This window comes from Mustela nigripes, chromosome 8, assembly GCF_022355385.1.
Source record: "Mustela nigripes isolate SB6536 chromosome 8, MUSNIG.SB6536, whole genome shotgun sequence".
In the NCBI taxonomy this organism is placed as follows: Eukaryota; Metazoa; Chordata; class Mammalia; order Carnivora; family Mustelidae; genus Mustela; species Mustela nigripes.
In genome coordinates, this window is record NC_081564.1 from 25,774,471 (window position 1) to 25,791,427 (window position 16,957).

At 40.8% G+C, this 16,957-nt stretch overlaps 1 gene segment (V, D, J or C); it reads left to right on the top strand.

The window, feature by feature from the left end:
- Positions 1-16,957, top strand: part of LOC132023362 (probable non-functional immunoglobulin lambda variable 11-55) — a 1,024,259-nt gene that overhangs the window by 538,554 nt on the left and 468,748 nt on the right.

Sequence of the window (16,957 nt, forward strand, 5' to 3'; positions counted from 1 at the left end):
GTACAGGTCTGTGAATCACCAGGTTTACACACTTCACAGCACTCACCAAATCACATACCCTCCCCAATGTCCATCAAATTCAGATGTAAAAATGGACAGTCTTATGAATTAAAAAGAGATCAAAAGGACTTAGTGAGTGGGTGCTGAGCTGGAGTCTCTTGTCTGTCCTCTGCAGAACTCTAAGGAAAGGGCTCTGCAAAACTGTGATGTGTATGATGTAAAATTGCACATCCAGATCTGAATTCCCAACTTCACTGTTTCATACAAATCACCTATAAGGCTCATGTAGAAATCCTCCGTTCCCAGGCTGCTAGTGCTATGAGTGTTACAGAAACAGCAGTGGTAGAGATGACAGAAATAGTGCTAAAGAATATTTAGGTGCGCATATGAACATTAGTTCTAGAATCATCACCTGTTCCAGGGTGACCCAGTGGCACTCACTGAAATGTAGGCAGCATGAGACATGATTCCTAAATGGAGAGAAGTGTTAGAAATAAGATCTCATTCAAATTAAAACCACATTGAGATACCACCTTACACCAGTTAGAATGGCCAAAATTAGCAAGACAGGAAGCAACATGTGTTGGAGAGGATGTGGAGAAAGGGGAACCCTCTTACACTGTTGGTGGGAATGCAAATTGGTGCAGCCTCTTTGGAGAGCAGTGTGGAGATTCCTCAAGAAATTAAAAATAGGACTTCCTTATGACCCTGCCATTGCACTAGTAGGTATTTACCCCAAAGATACAGATGTAGTGAAAAGAAGGGCCATCTGTACCCCAATGTTTATAGCAGCAATGGCCACAGTCTCCAAACTTTAGAAAGAACCAAGATGCCCTTCAACAGACGAATGAATAAGGAAGATGTGGTCCATATACACTATGGAGTATTATGCCTCCATCAGAAAGGATGAATACCCAACTTTTGTAGCAACATGGACGGGACTGGAAGAGATTATGCTGAATGAAATGAGTCAAGCAGAGAGACTCAATTATCATATGGTTTCACTTATTTGTGGAGCATAACAAATAATATGGAGGACATGGGGAGATGGAGAGGAGAAGGGAGCTGAGGGAAATGGAAGGGGAGATGAATCATGAGAGACTATGGACTCTGAAAAACAACCTGAGGGTTTTGAAGGGGCGGGAGTGGGAGGTTGGGGAAGCCAGGTGGTGGGTATTAAGGAGGGCAGGGATTGCATGGAGAACTGGGTGTGGTGCAAAAACAATGAATACTGTTAAGAAATTAAAAAAAAAAAAGAAAGAAGATCTCACAGAGATTTCCTGGACTTTCCAAATGCAGGACAATTTAATGTGCTCTCATCCTGTCGTAAGAAGACAGTAAGGGAGGCCCGGGACAACTACAGGAATCTCACTGCCCTGCCTCCTACACTGTGTTATGGTCTTTCTGTGCTGGGCTAGACAGACCAGAGGGTGCTTGTTGCCTGAGGGAGGCTAACCATCTGATCCACATACTTTCTCTTGTGACAGTTGTGTGGTGACCTGATGGAGGGATACTGCAGGTCTGTGTCCTCCTCCTCAACCAGCAGGGGGCAGCAGGGCTGTGTCAGCTTCAGGACAGGGGCTGGGACTGCCCAGGTGGAGCATTTCAGGGACAGCAGCCCTGGGGGACATCAGGGTCTAAGGTTCAGTATCAGAAGGAAGTAGTGATGACCCATCAATATCTCCTCAAGCTGCTGGGACAATCCTTTAATGGTTAGACTCACACAGTGTCACCCAAGACACTGATGGGAGTCCTGACAGTGTAAGTAACTCAACTGGAAGATTCCGGTCCCCATCTCCCCACCTGAAGTCCCAGGGAGCTGAGCCTTCTGTCCTGGACACATCCAGAGATGCCCTGATCCCTCACCCTCTGCCTCTCCTACTCTTCCTCTGGGCAGACTCTGACACAGGGCTGCAGCTTCCATGCTCACAAGTGTCTCAAGGGGTGGGCAGTGGGGCAGTTAGAGTGTCTTTACCCTGGAAGGAACATCTGCAACCTCTTTTTGAGACTGTCTCCAGAGTGAAGTGATTCCGATGGCCTCAGGACACATCTATGATCTCTTGGTGTCCTAGCTCCAGTGACAGAATCTGGTACCCAGAAGGGACCACTGACTACCCACTCCCCAGAGCTCACGCTATGTGCAAAGATGTAACCCTGGGGACTCTCACAAAGACATAGAGCTTGAAGTGAGTCCCTCAGTCAGGGACGTTTCTGGCACTTTTCAAAGTTTACATGAAACATGGAAGAAAAGAACAGGAAATGAATCAATGTGTTGAAAATGTCAATTGCTTGTCCACTGTGGGACGAGGGGAGTCATAGAGACAGAAGCATCAGATGGAAATAGACTAGAGGTTGTGATGAATCGCCAACAGCAGGTGAATGTATAACAAGTAAATTCCCACATGCACCATGATGAAGAAGTCTCAATCAAAGAATGAAAGAGTTTTCCATTCTGATGACATACTGATGATGGGACCAGCATTCGGCTGGGAGACACAGAGGGGATATGAATCATGAGGGGTAGAGGATGAGGCCACAGAATACACTTCCCTGAATCAGGTGTTGTCTGTAGCTCTGGAAGGACACAGCTCAGTCCCATGGCCTGGATCCTGTAAGGCCTTCTTGGTTCTGACTCAGCAGCCCTGTGCTCAGTGATCCTGGGACAAATGGCCATGATCATCCATCAGGAAGACATTACAGAAATCTTTAGTGTACATTGGTACCAACAGAAGCCAGGACAGGACCCTGCTGGTCATATATGCCAATAGCAAGCATTGCTCAGGGATTCCTGACCAATTCTCCAGCTGCAACCTAGATGACACAGTCACTGTAAGCACCAGCAGGACAAGGCTACACTCCAAGGATGAGGCTAAATTTTACTCTCAGGTGAGAGACACTGGCACTAATATTCATGCTGACAGAGAGAGACAGGGATGTGAGACACATATCGATTCCCCATCTGAGTCCCACTCTCCTTCACCCTAGGAGGACTCTGGACAAAGCACAGCATATCTGGACCAGGGCCCCAGATCTGAGATTCCAAGCTCTCTTTCCCAACCTGGCCCTCCAGACAGGCTCTGCACTGTATGGATCAGGAGTGCATGTGCAGGAGACAGGATGAAGCTGTCATGTTTTCTTAGCTAGAGTACTTGTTGAGGGATAGAAGATCAGGCTGGAAGTACAGACAGAGGGATATCCATAGAGATACAAGAAGCTCAAAGTGACAAGGGGGAGTCTCAGCTTTCAGTTGAATGGAATCATTGTTGTGTCACTGAGTGAAGAAGTTCTCTTAAAACTAAGACCTCCAGGGAAGTGGAGTGTAGGGTCATGAGGGCAGAGTCATAAACTTGAAGCAGGTCATTGGGAATATCAGAGAGTGGGGGTGTTTCTAATTACACCTCTAGATTCCTGGACCTATGAATGCTAGCTATGGAAGAAAAAGTACCACATATTGGAAACAGATATAGCGCAAGTATCACCTCCTGAAAACTGTTGCCTCACATGTTCTGTCCTGTGCCTGGTATAGTAACTAAGACTTGAAGAGTTTATTAATCTGTTCATCCAAGCCAATTGTTTCAAATGGCGGGGAAGATGGAAGAACTAGCCAGATCCATGGGGTTTGACACACTGCAACCCTTTTCTTTCTTTTCATTTTTTGGTTTTTGATATAGTGTCCAATGATTCATTAGTTGCATATAAACACCAAGTGCTCATCATGTCGCATGCCCTTCTGAATGCCCATCACCCAGTTACCTCATCCACCCACCCACCTCTTTTCCACAACCCTCAGTTTGTTTGTTTTCCTGGAGTTAACAGTCTCTTATGGTATGTCTCCCTCTCTCATTTCTCCCCATTCAGTTTTCCCTCCTTTATCCTATTGTCCTCTTCACTAATCCTTATATTCCACATACAAGTGCAACAAAATGATAATTATCTTACTCTGCTTGTTATATTTCACTTAGCATAATACACTCCAGTTCCATCCATGTGGATGTAAATGGTAGATAAACTTTTTTTTTTTTTTTCTGGTGCCTGAATTATTTTCCACTGGATATATGAACCACATCTTCTTTATCCATTCATCTGTTGAAGGACATCCAGCTCCTTCCACAGTTTGGCTATTGTGGACATGGCTGCTATGAACATTGAGGTATATGTGCTTCTTCATTTTCTTACATCTGTATCTTTGTGGTAAGTACCTAGTAATTCAATTACTGGGTCATAGAATAATTCAATTACTCTATTTTTTACATCTTGAGGAACATCCATACTGTTTTCCAGAGAGACTACACAAGCTTACATTCCCACCAACAGAATAGGAGGGTTCCCCTCTCCCCACATCCTCACCCAAATTGTTTGTTTCCTGTCCTGTTAATTTTGCCCATTCTAACTGATGTAAGGTGGTAACTCATTGTGGTTTTGATTTGTATTTCCCTGACAGCAAATGATGTGGAGAACTTTTTCATGTGTCTATTAGCCATTGGGTCTCTTCTTTGGAGAAGTGTATAATGCCTATTTATTGACTGCATTGTTTCTTTTTACAGTGTTCAGCTTGACACATTTTTTTATAGATATGAGATACCAGCCCTTTATCTGGTATGTCATTTGCAAATATCTTCTCCCACTCTGTAGGTTGCCTTTTACTTTTCATGACTCTTTCCTTTGCTGTGCAGAAGCTTTTTATTTTGATGAAGTCCCAATAGTTCATTTTTGGTTTTGTTTCCCTTGCCATTGGAAAAATGTGTTGCCAGACGTTATTGTTTCCAAGGTCGAAGAGGATGCCTCCTGTGTTCTCTAGGATTTTAATGGGTTCCTATCTCACATTAACGTCTTTCAACTATTTGAGTCTATTTTTGTGTATAATGTAAAGAAATGGTCCAGTTTTATTCTTCTGCATGTGGCTGTCCAATTTTTCCAGCACCATTTATTGAAGAGACTGTCTTTTGTCCACTGGGTATTCTTTCCTGTTTTGTCAAAAATTAGTTGACCATAGAGTTGAGGGTCCATTTCTGGGCTCTCTATTCTCTTCCATTAATCAATGTGTCTGTTTTTGTGCCAGTACCATGCTGTCCTGATGATCACAGCTTTGTAATATAGCTTGAAGTCCAGATATGTAATTCCACCAGATTTGATTTTCTTTTCTTTTTTTTAATTTATTTTTATTTTTTCCAGTGTTCCAAGATTCATTGCTCATGTACCACAGCCATTGCTCCATGCAATATGTGCCCTCCTTAATACCCATGACCAGGCTCACCCATCTCCCATCCCTCTCCCCTCTAAAGCCCTCAATTTGTTTTTCAGAGGCCACAGTCTTTCATGGTTCATCTCCCCCTCCAACTGTGGAAAGAGCCAAGATTCCCTTCAACAGGTGAATGGATAAAGATGTGGTCCATATAGACAATGAAATATACTCAGATTTTATTTCTTTTCCAACATTCCCATTGTGATTTGGGGTCTTTTCTGGTTAGCTACAAATTTTAAGATTGTTTGTTCCAGCTCTGTGAAAAAAAGATGGTATTTTGATAGGGATTGCATTGAATGTGTAGATTGCTGTGGGCAGTATAGACATTTTAACAATGTTCATTCTTCCAATCCATGACCATGAAATGTTTTCCGATTTATTTGTGTCTTCCTCAATTTCTTTCATAAATATTCTGTAGTTATTAGTGTATGGATTTTTTACCTCTTTGGTTAGGTTTATTCTCAGGCATCTTATGGTTTTGGGTGCAGTTGTGAATGGGATTGACTCGCTAATTTCTCTTTCTTCTGTCTCATTATTAGTGTATAGAAATGCAACTGATTTCTGTGCACTGATCTTGTATCCTCCTACATGGCTGAATTGCTGTGTAAGTTCTTGCAATTTGGGCTTGGAGTCCTTTGAATTTTCAACATAGGGTATCATGTCATCTGCAGAGAGAGAGAGAGAGTTTGACCTCTTATTTGCCAATTTGAATGAATTTTATTTCTATTTGGTGTCTGATAACTGAGGCTAGGACTTTCAGTAATATGTTGAACAATAATAGTGAGAGCGGGCATCCCTGTTCTGTTCTTGACCTTAAAGGAAAGGCTGTCAGTTTTTCCCCATTGAGAATGTTATTCACTGTGGGCTCTTCAGAGATGCCTTTTATGATGTTGGGGTATGTTCCCTCTATCCTTATACTTTGAAGATTTTAATTTAAAGAAAATGTTGTTGTATTTTTACAAATGCTTAGTCTACATCAATTGAGAGGATCATATGGTTCTTGGTATTTTATGTCATTAATGTGTTTTATAATGTTGTTTGATTTGTGGATGTTGAACCACTCTTGCATCCCCAGAATAAATCCTACCCGGTCATGGTGAATAATCCTTTTAATGTACTATTGGATCCTATTGGCTATGCTCTTGGTGGGTATTTTGGCATCAATGCTCATCAGGAATATTGGTCTCTAATTCTTTTTGGTGGCGTCCTCTAGTTTTGAGATCAAGGTGATGCTGGCCTCATAGAACAAGTTTGGAAGTTTTCCTTTCATTTCTATTTTTTGAAGGAGGTTACTAATAATAGGTGTTATTTCTTCTTAAGTGTTTGGTAAAATTCCTCTGAGAAGCCATCTGGCCCTGGACTCATTTTTCTGGAGGTTTTGGATTACTGCTTCAATTTCCTTGCTGGTTATTGGTCTGTTCAGATTTCCTATTTCTTCCTGTTTCAGTCTTCTTACTTTATAACTTCCCAGGAATGTGTTTATTTCTTCCAAATTGCTTAATTTTTGGCATAGGTTGCTTCTTTTTTTTTTAATTTATTTTTTATTTATTTTCGGCATAACAGTATTCATTATTTTTTGCACCACACCCAGTGCTCCATGCAATCCATGCCCTCTATAATACCCACCACCTGGTACCCCAAGGTTGCTTCTAATATGTACTAAGAATTGTCTCTATTTCCTTGGTATTAGTCTTGATCTCTGCCATTTCATTCATGACTTTATTAATTTGGGTATTTTCTCTTTTCTTTTGGGTAAGTCTGGCCACAGACTTATCAAACTTATTACTTCCTTCAATGAACCAGCTTCATGTTTTCTTGATCTGTTCTACTGTTCTTCTAGTTTCTCATTCATTGATTTCTGCTTTAATCTTTATTATTTCTTATATCTTGCTTGATTTACACAATTCTTGATTTACACTTTCTTTATTATTTCTCATATCTTGCTTGATTTACACTTTTCTTGATTTACACTTTTTTTGATGTTCTTTCTCCAGGTCCTTTAGGTGTACGTTTAGCTTATGCATTTGGGATTTTTCTAATTTCTTGAGAGATGCTTAGATGGCTGTGTACTTCCGCCTTAGGACCACATTGGCAGTATCTCATATATTTTGGACCAATGTGTTTTCATTCTCATTGCTTTTCATTAATTAAATTCTTAATTGATTTCCTGGTTTAACTATTCATTCTTTTTTTTTTTTTTTACTTTTCATTTATTTTCAGTATAACAGTATTAATTATTTTTGCACCACACCCAGTGCTCCATGCAATCCGTGCCCTCTCTAATACCCACCACCTGGTTCCCCCGAACTCCCACCCCCTGTCGCTTCAAAACTCTCAGGTTGTTTTTCAGAGTCCATAGTGTCTCAGGGTTCAACTCCCCTTCCGATTTCCCTCAACTTCCTTCCCCTCTTCATCTCCACATGTCCTTCATGTAATTTTTATGCACCACAGATAAGTGAAACCGTATGATACTTGACTCTCTCTGCTTAACTTATTTCACTCAGCATAATCTCTTCCAGTCCAGTCCATGTTGCTACAAAAGTTGGGTATTCATCCTTTCTGATGGAGACATAATACTCCATAGTGTATATGGACCACATCTTCCTTATCCATTCGTCCATTGAAGGGCATCTTGGTTCTTTCCAAAGTTTGGAGACTGTGGCCATTGATGCTATAAACATTGGGGTACAGATGGTCCTTCTTTTCACTACATTTGTATCTTTGGGGTAAATATCCACTAGTGCAATGGCAGGGTCATAGGGAAGTTCTATTTTTAATTTCTTGAGGAATCTCCACACTGCTCTCCAAAGAGGTTGCACCAATTTGCATTCCACCAACAGTGTAAGAGGGTTCCCCTTTCTCCACATCCTCTCCAACACATGTTGTTTCCTGTCTTGCTAATTTTGTCCATTGTAACTGGTGTACGGTGATACCTCAATGTGTTTTTAATTTAAGGTGATATCTCAATATGGTTTTAATGTGATGATGAACATTTTTTCAAGTGTCTGATAGCCATTTGCATGTCTTCATTGGAGAAGTGTCTGTTTATATCTTCTGCCCATTTTTTGATATGATTGTTTTGTGTGTGTTGAGTTTGAGGAGTTCATTAGAGATCCTGGATATCAACCTTTTGTCTGTACTGTCATTTGCAAATATCTTCTCCCATTCCGTGGGTTGCCTCTTTGTTTTGTTGACTGTTTCCTTTGCTGTGCAGAAGCTTTTGATTTTGATGAAGTACCAAAAGTTAATTTTCACTTTTGTTTCCTTTGCCTTTGGAGACATATCTTGAAAGAAGTTGCTGTGGGTGATATCGAAGAGGTTATTGCCTATGCTCTCCTCTAGGATTTTGATGGTCTCCTGTCTCATGTTGAGCTCTTTTATCCATTTTGAGTTTATCTTTGTGTACGGTGTAAGAGAATGGTCTAGTTTCATTCTTCTATATATAGCTGCCCAGTTTTCCCAGCACCATTTATTGAAGAGACTGTCTTTTTTCCACTGTATATTTTTTCCTATTTTGTCAAAGATTACTTGCCCATAGAGTTGAGAGTCCATATCTGGGCTCTCTACTCTGTTCCACTGGCCTATGTGTCTGTTTTTATGCCAGCACCATGCTGTCTTGGTGATCACAGCTTTGTAGTAAACCTTGAAATCAGGTAATGTGATGCCACCTGTTTTATTTTTGTTTTTCAACATTTCCTTAGTGATTCGGGGTCTCTTCTGATTCCATACAAATTTTAGGATTATTTGCTCCAGCTCTTTGAAGAATACCGGTGGAACTTTGATAAGAATGGTATTAAAATTATAGATTGCTCTAGGCAGTATAGATATTTTAACAATATTTAGTCTTCTGATCCAAGAGCATGGAATAGTCTTCCATCTTTTTGTGTCTTCTTCAATTTCTTTTCTGAGTGTTCAGTAGTTCCTCAAGTACAGATCCTTTACCTCTTTGGAAAGAACCAAGATACCCTTCAATGAATGAATGGATTAGGAAGATGTGGGCCATATACACTATGGAGTGTTATGCATCCATCAGAAAGGATGAATACCCAATTTTTGTAACAACATGGATGGGACTGGAAGAGATTATGCTGAGTGAAATAAGTTAAGCAGAGAGAATCAATTATCATATGGTTTCACTTATTTGTGGAGCATAACAAATAGCATGGAGGATATGGGGAGTTAGAGAGGAGAAGGGAGTTGGGGGAAATTGGAAGGGGAGGTGAACCATGAGAGACTATGAACTCTAATAAACAATCTGAAGAGTTTGAATTGGCAGGTGGGTGGGAGGTTGGGGTACCAGGTAGTGGGTCTTATAGAGGGCACAAATTGCATGGAGCATTGGGTGTGGTGAAAAAATAATGAGTACTCTTATGCCAAAAATAAATAAAAAATAAATTTAACAAAAAGTATAGATTGCTCTAGGCAGTATAGACATTTTTGCAATGTTTATTCTTCCAATCGAAGTGCATGGAATGGTCTTCTATCTTCTTGTGACTTCTTCAGTTTCCTTTCTGAGTGTTCTGTAGATCCTTGAATACAGATCTTTTACCTCTTTGGTTAAGTTTATTCCCAGGTATCTTATGGTTCTTGGTGCTATAGTAAATGGAATAAATTCTCTAATTTCCCTTTCTGTATTTTCATTGTTAGTGTATAAGAAAGCCACTGATTTCTGTACATTGACTTTGTATCCGGCCATGTTGCTGAATTGCTGTATGAGTTCTAGTGGTTTGGGGGTGGAGTCTTTTGGGTTTTCCATATAAAGAATCATGTCATGTGCGAAGAGAGAGAGTTTGACTTCTTCATTGCCGATTTGGATACCTTTTATTTCTCTTTGTTCTCTGATTGCTGTTGCTAGGACTTCTAATACTATGTTGAACAAGAGTGGTGAGAGTGGGCATCCGTCGTGTCCCTGATCTCAATGGAAAGGCTGCAAGCTTTTTCCATTGAGGATTATATTTGCTGTGGGTCTTTCATAGACAGATTTGATGATGCTCAGGAATGTTCCCTCTATCCCTATACTTTGAACCATTTTAATCAGGAACGGATGCTGGATTTTGTCAAATAATCTTTCTGCATCAATTGAGAAGACCATGTGGTTCTTCTCTCTTCTCTTATTGATACGTTCTATCACACTGATTGATTTGTGAATGTTAAAGCATCCTTGTAGCCCAGGGATGAAACCCACCTGGTCATGGTGGATGATCTTTTTAATGTTCTGTTGGATCCTGTTTGCTAGATGTAGTTGAGATTCTTAGCATCCATATTCATCAGTGATATTGGTCTGAAAATCTCCTTTTGGTAGGGTCTTTGCCTGGTTTGGGGATCAGGGTCATGCTGGCTTCATAGAAAGTGTCTGGAAGTTTTCCTTCTGCTTCAATTTTTTGAAACAGCTTCAGGGGAAGAGATGTTATTTCCTCTTTTAAAGTTTGGTAGAATACCCCGGGGAATCCATCAGGTCCTGGGCTCTTGTTTTTTGGGAGGTTTTTGATCACCGCTTCAATCTCATTACTAGATACTGGTCTATTCAGGTTGTCAATTTCTTCATGATTCAATTTTGGGAGTTTATAGTTTTCCAGGAATGCATCCATTTCATCTAGGTTGCTTAGCTTATTGGCATATAACTGTTGATAATAACTTCTGATGATTGTTTCTACTTCCTTGGTGTTCATTGTGATCTCTCCCTTTCATTCATAATTTTATGTATTTGAGCTTTCTCTCTTTTCTTTTGGATTAGTGTCGCCAATGGTTCATCGATTTTATTGATTCTTTCAAAACGCCAGCTTCTAGTATCATTGATACATTCTACTATATCTCTGGTTTCTACCTCATCGATCTAGGCTCTAATCTTGATGATTTCCCTTCTTATGTGTGGAGTTGGTTTGATTTGTTGTTTACTCTCCAGTTCCTTAAGGTGTAGAGAAAGCTGCTGTGTTCTGGATTTTTCAATTTTTTTGAGGGAGGCTTGGATGGCTATGTATTTCCCCCTTAGGACCGCCTTTGCTGTATACCACAGGTTTTGGACAGAAATGTCTTCATTCTCATTGGTTTGGTTTCCATGAATTGTTTCAGTTCTTCTTTGATCTCCTGGTTGATCCATGCATTCTTAAGCAAGGTGGCCTTTAGCTTCCAGGTGTTTGAGTTCCTTCTGAACTTTTCCTTCTGATTGAGCTCCAGTTTCAAAGCATTGTGATCTGAGAATATGCAGGGAACCATCTCAGTCTTTTGGTATCAGTTGAGTCCTGATTTGTGACCCAGTATGTGGTCTATTCTTTTTTTTTTTTAATTTTTTATTTTTTATAAACATGTTTTTATCCCCAGGGGTACAGGTCTGTGAATCACCAGGTTTACACACTACACAGCACTCACCAAAGCACATACCCTCCCCAATGTCCATAATCCCACCACCTTCTCCCAAACCCCCTCCCCCAAGCAACCCTCAGTTTGTTTTGTGAGATTAAGAGTCACTTATGGTTTGTCTCCCTCCCAATCCCATCTTGTTTCATTGATTCTTCTCCTACCCACTTAAGCCCCCATGTTGCATCACCACTGAGGAAGTGGTGATGCAACATGTGGTCTATTCTTGAGAAGGTTCCGTGTGCACTTGAGAAGAATGAGTATTCTGTTGTTTTAGGGTGGAATGTTCTGTATATATCTATGAGGTCCATCTGTTCTAATGTATAATTCAATGCTCTTGTTTATTGATTTTCTGCTTCAATGATCTATTTCTGAGAGAGGCATGTTAAGATCTCCTACGATTAGTGTATTCATATCAATATGACTCTTTATCTTGATTAACAGTTTTCTTATGTAATTGGCTGCTTCCATATTGGGGGCATGGATATTTACAATTGTTAGATCATCTTGGAGTATAGCCCCTTTAAGGATTATGTAATGTCCTTCTGTATCTCTGACTACAGTCTTTAGTTTAAAATCTAATTTATCTGATATGAGAATCGCTACCCCGGCCTACTTTTGAGGCCCATTGGCATGAAAGATGCTTCTCCATCCATTCACTTTCAGTCTGGGTGTATCTTTAGGTTCAAAATGGGTCTCTTGTAGACAACATATGGATGGGTCCTGTCGTTTTATCCAATCTGCAACCCTGCGCCATTTTATGGGCGCATTTAGGCCATTCACATTGAGAGTGATTGTTGATAGATACGTTTTTATTGACATCGAGTTACCTTTGGAGTCTTTCTTTCTGTAGATTGTCTCTCTATTTCTGTTCAATGCTATTCTTAGCATTTTTCCTCTTTTATAGAACCCCCCTTAATATTTCCTGCAGTGTCGGCTTGGTGGTTGCATAGTCTTTTAAGCCTTGCCGGTCTTGGAAACTCTTTATCTCTCCATCCATTTTGAATGGCAGTCTTGCTGGATAAAGTATTCTTGGCTGCATGTTCTTCTCATTTAGTGCCCTGAATATATCTTGCCAGCCTCTTCTGGCTTGCCCGGTCTCTGTGGACAGGTCTGACGTTATTCTGATGGGCTTCCCTCTGTAAGTAAGGAGCCTCTTTGCCCTGGCGGCTTTCAAGAGATTATACCTACAATTACAATTCCTCAATTTGACTATCAGGTGTCGTGAGGTTTTTTTGGAATGTATAATCTTGGGTGGAGACCATTCAGCCTCTAGTACCTAAACGCTGGTTCCATTCACGAGCTTGGGAAAATTTTCATGAAGGACTTGTTCCACTATATCTTCTAGACTTCTTTCTTTCTCCTCCCCTTCAGGGATTCCAATAATTCTGTGTTGGAACACTTCATGGCATCATTTATTTCCCTGATTCTGTTTTCTTGGTTTCTAAGCTGTTTGTTCCAGGCTTCCTCCTGATCATTTCTCTCTATCTGTTTGTCTTCCAGATCACTAATTCTATCTTTTGTCTCAGTTACCCTAGCTTTGAGAGAGTTTATATTAGATTGGAACTCATTGAGAGCATTGTGAACCTCCTCCCTGGTAGCTTTAAGCTCAGCCCTAACATTGTGAACATCCTGTCTGGTCGCTTTCAGTTCGGCCCTAATCAATTCCGTTTGGTCATCCATGGCTTTCTCCAAACTAGCTATTGCCTGGATAATTGTTAGCCTGAATTCTCTTTCCGACATATTGTCTATGTTGATAGCCGTTAGCTCTGTTGCAGAAGGTCCATCCTCTGTATTTTTCTTCTGTTGGGCATTCCTCCTCCTAGTCATTTTGGTGGGAGATGACTGAACAGATGTAGCTGGATGTATCAACTTTGGTGCATTCAAGGTGCACCCTGGAACACTTCTGAGCAATCTGGATTCCCCACCCAAATGAGAGACAAAAGAAAAGAAAAAGAAAAAGAGGGGGGGGAAAAAGAGATAGAGAGAGAGACAGGAAAGAAAGGGAAGATGAAAGAGAAGTTTCAGCCCAAATGGGCCCCAAGGTAAGATTTATGAAGTAAACAAACAAAAACACTGATAAAAGTATATGACAAGAGAAAAAAATATATATGCAAATAAAGGAAGAACCTCGTCAAAAAGAACCCTAAGTATAAGATTTATATACTATCAGGACAAACACAAAAACACAGAAACACTTGTGGAAGAAAAAGATGGGAGAGTGGTTATAAATTCTCATTGTGTGCGAGGAAGGTTGTTTTGATTCTTCCTGGATGTATCTTGATATCTTTGTTAAAGGTCTCAACTTTCCTAAGATAAAGGGGGATTAAAAATTAGTTTGCCTATATGGGTAGTATTGATTGGGGAAAGGGGATTACTTTGAAGTTTAACTCTATATGAATATTAGAAGATAAAGATAAAAAGGAATAAACTAGACTAAACTAAAATTTTTTTAAAAAAGAAGGAATTCAAAAAATAGAAATGCAAAAGAAAAACATAGGTGTATGTATAAAAAAGGTCAGGTTAGAAGGTTATTACGGAATTTGATGTTTTACGGACAGCTCACTGTGATGGTTATTAGGTTAAAAAATTACCTATATATTTAAAAAAAAAAAAAAAAAACGAACCAGAATAGTGGGAATGAATGAAAAATGAAAGTTTTCCTATGAAGTAGTGGTTGTTCTTTTGTAGTCCTTTTTTTGTTTTCCTCTTTTTTTTTTTCTTTCTTGGTTTGTTTTCTGGGGGATGGGCCTACCACGTGGGTTTTCAGTCAATGATGGTCCCTGACTTAAGTCCTCCAGCGCCCCTCAAGGGGGTGGGCTCTGAGAAAATTGTTTTTTGTTTTTTTTTTTTCAGGCTTTTGCTCTCTTGCAGTTTTTATGTTTGTTCACTTTTTTTTTTCTCACTTTGACCGCTTTTGATGGTTTTTGTAGTTTTAGAGGAAAATAAACTGCACCCTGATCTCCCTCTCAGAGAGAAGCCTCAGTTTGGCTGCAGAGCCTAAATAAGTTCCCCCTTGGCCGCTGGCAGAGTAGGGTTCAAGTCGAGGTACCTGGGGACACAGGATCTTTTGCTTGTACCCAAAGCAAAGGCAGTGGCGGCCCTCTGGGCAGCTCTAGACCACCAGAGAGTTTCCAAGCAGCAATCGCACACTGAGATTTTCCTGCTGGCCCGGGCTGGGAGTGCCTGGTCTTTCTGGGTCTAAGAGCTTCTGGCTTGCACGCACCAATTTCAGGGGTGGCTGAGGTTCGTGCGCACGTCTGGGGCACAGGTCTGAGAGCACTAGGCTGGGCCTTCACGCACCTCTCTGGGGGGAAGAGTTTGGTGCAGGCTCTGAAACAATGGCGCATATCAAAGGGCACCGGCTGGGCGTTTATACCTCTCTTAGGGGAGTATCTCAGGCTCTATAGTAGGGCTCTCACGTTCTGCCACGCAGCATGGCTCCAATCCCCTCACAGGAAATGGACCCAGGCATTCTCAGGTGCGCTGGTGGCTTAGGGACCAAGAGCTGGTTTCTTTGGCGCACTCTCTCTGCCTCAGCACCAGGGGAGGCTGTCCTGGGACCTGGGGCTTAAGCCCCTGCCCCTAGCCATCCCGATTCCCACAATTTCCCCCCTAAGATCCTTTGCTCTTTTGGAGTGCTTTCAACCAGTCTCCAAGTTAATGCTGGTCCCCAGACGCAGGGCACTCTCGCTCATATTGGGGTATTACTTTCCAACTGGTTGCCTCTGGTGGCTCCCTCCCCCTTTTGTTTATCTTCTGATATCAGTCCGTTATTCCCACTCCGCTTTACCTGCCCACTGGCATCTTCTCCCCCTGCAGAGATCCAGACGTGTATAATTCTGATCTTAGGCTGATTTCATGGGTGATTGTAGTTCTTTGGTAGGTAACAGCTCACTTTGGGTACAAGTTGAAAAGGCGCCTCCTCCTACTCCCCCCCATCTTGTCCCCATCGATAAATTAGATTTTAAACTAAAGACTATAGTCAGAGATACAGAAAGACACTACATAATTCTTAAAGGGGCTATCCACCTAGATGATCTAAGAATTGTAAATATCTATGCCTCCAATTACATAAGAAAACTGTTAATCAAGATAAAGAGTCATATTGATATGAATACATTAATAGTAGGAGATCTTAACACGCCTCTCTCAGAAATAGATCATTGAAGCAGATAATCAATAAAGAAAAAGGAGCATTGAATGACACACTGGAAGAGATGGACCTCATAGATATATACAGAACACTCCACTCCAAAACAACAGAATACTCATTCTACTCAAGATAGATATATTCAGGGCACTAAATGAGAAGAACATGCAGCCAAGAATACTTTATCCAGCAAGACTGCCATTCAAAATGGATGGAGAGATAAAGAGTTTCCAAGACCGGCAAGGCTTAAAAGACTATGCAACCACCAAGCCGACACTGCAGGAAATATTAAGGGGGGTTCTATAAAAGAGGAAAAATGCTAAGAATAGCATTGAACAGAAATAGAGAGACAATCTACAGAAAGAAAGACTCCAAAGGTAACTCGATGTCAATAAAAACGTATCTATCAACAATCACTCTCAATGTGAATGGCCTAAATGCGCCCATAAAATGGCGCAGGGTTGCAGATTGGATAAAACGACAGGACCCATCCATATGTTGTCTACAAGAGACCCATTTTGAACCTAAAGATACACCCAGACTGAAAGTGAATGGATGGAGAAGCATCTTTCATGCCAATGGGCCTCAAAAGTAGGCCGGGGTAGCGATTCTCATATCAGATAAATTAGATTTTAAACTAAAGACTGTAGTCAGAGATACAGAAGGACATTACATAATCCTTAAAGGGGCTATACTCCAAGATGATCTAACAATTGTAAATATCCATGCCCCCAATATGGAAGCAGCCAATTACATAAGAAAACTGTTAATCAAGATAAAGAGTCATATTGATATGAATACACTAATCGTAGGAGATCTTAACATGCCTCTCTCAGAAATAGATCATTGAAGCAGAAAATCAATAAACAAGAGCATTGAATTATACATTAGAACAGATGGACCTCATAGATATATACAGAACATTCCACCCTAAAACAACAGAATACTCATTCTTCTCAAGTGCACACGGAACCTTCTCAAGAATAGACCACATGTTGCATCACCACTTCCTCAGTGGTGATGCAACATGGGGGCTTAAGTGGGTAGGAGAAGAATCAATGAAACAAGATGGGATTGGGAGGGAGACAAACCATAAGTGACTCTTAATCTCACAAAACAAACTGAGGGTTGCTTGGGGGAGGGGGTTTGGGAGAAGGTGGTGGGATTATGGACATTGGGGAGGGTATGTGCTTTGGTGAGTGCTGTGG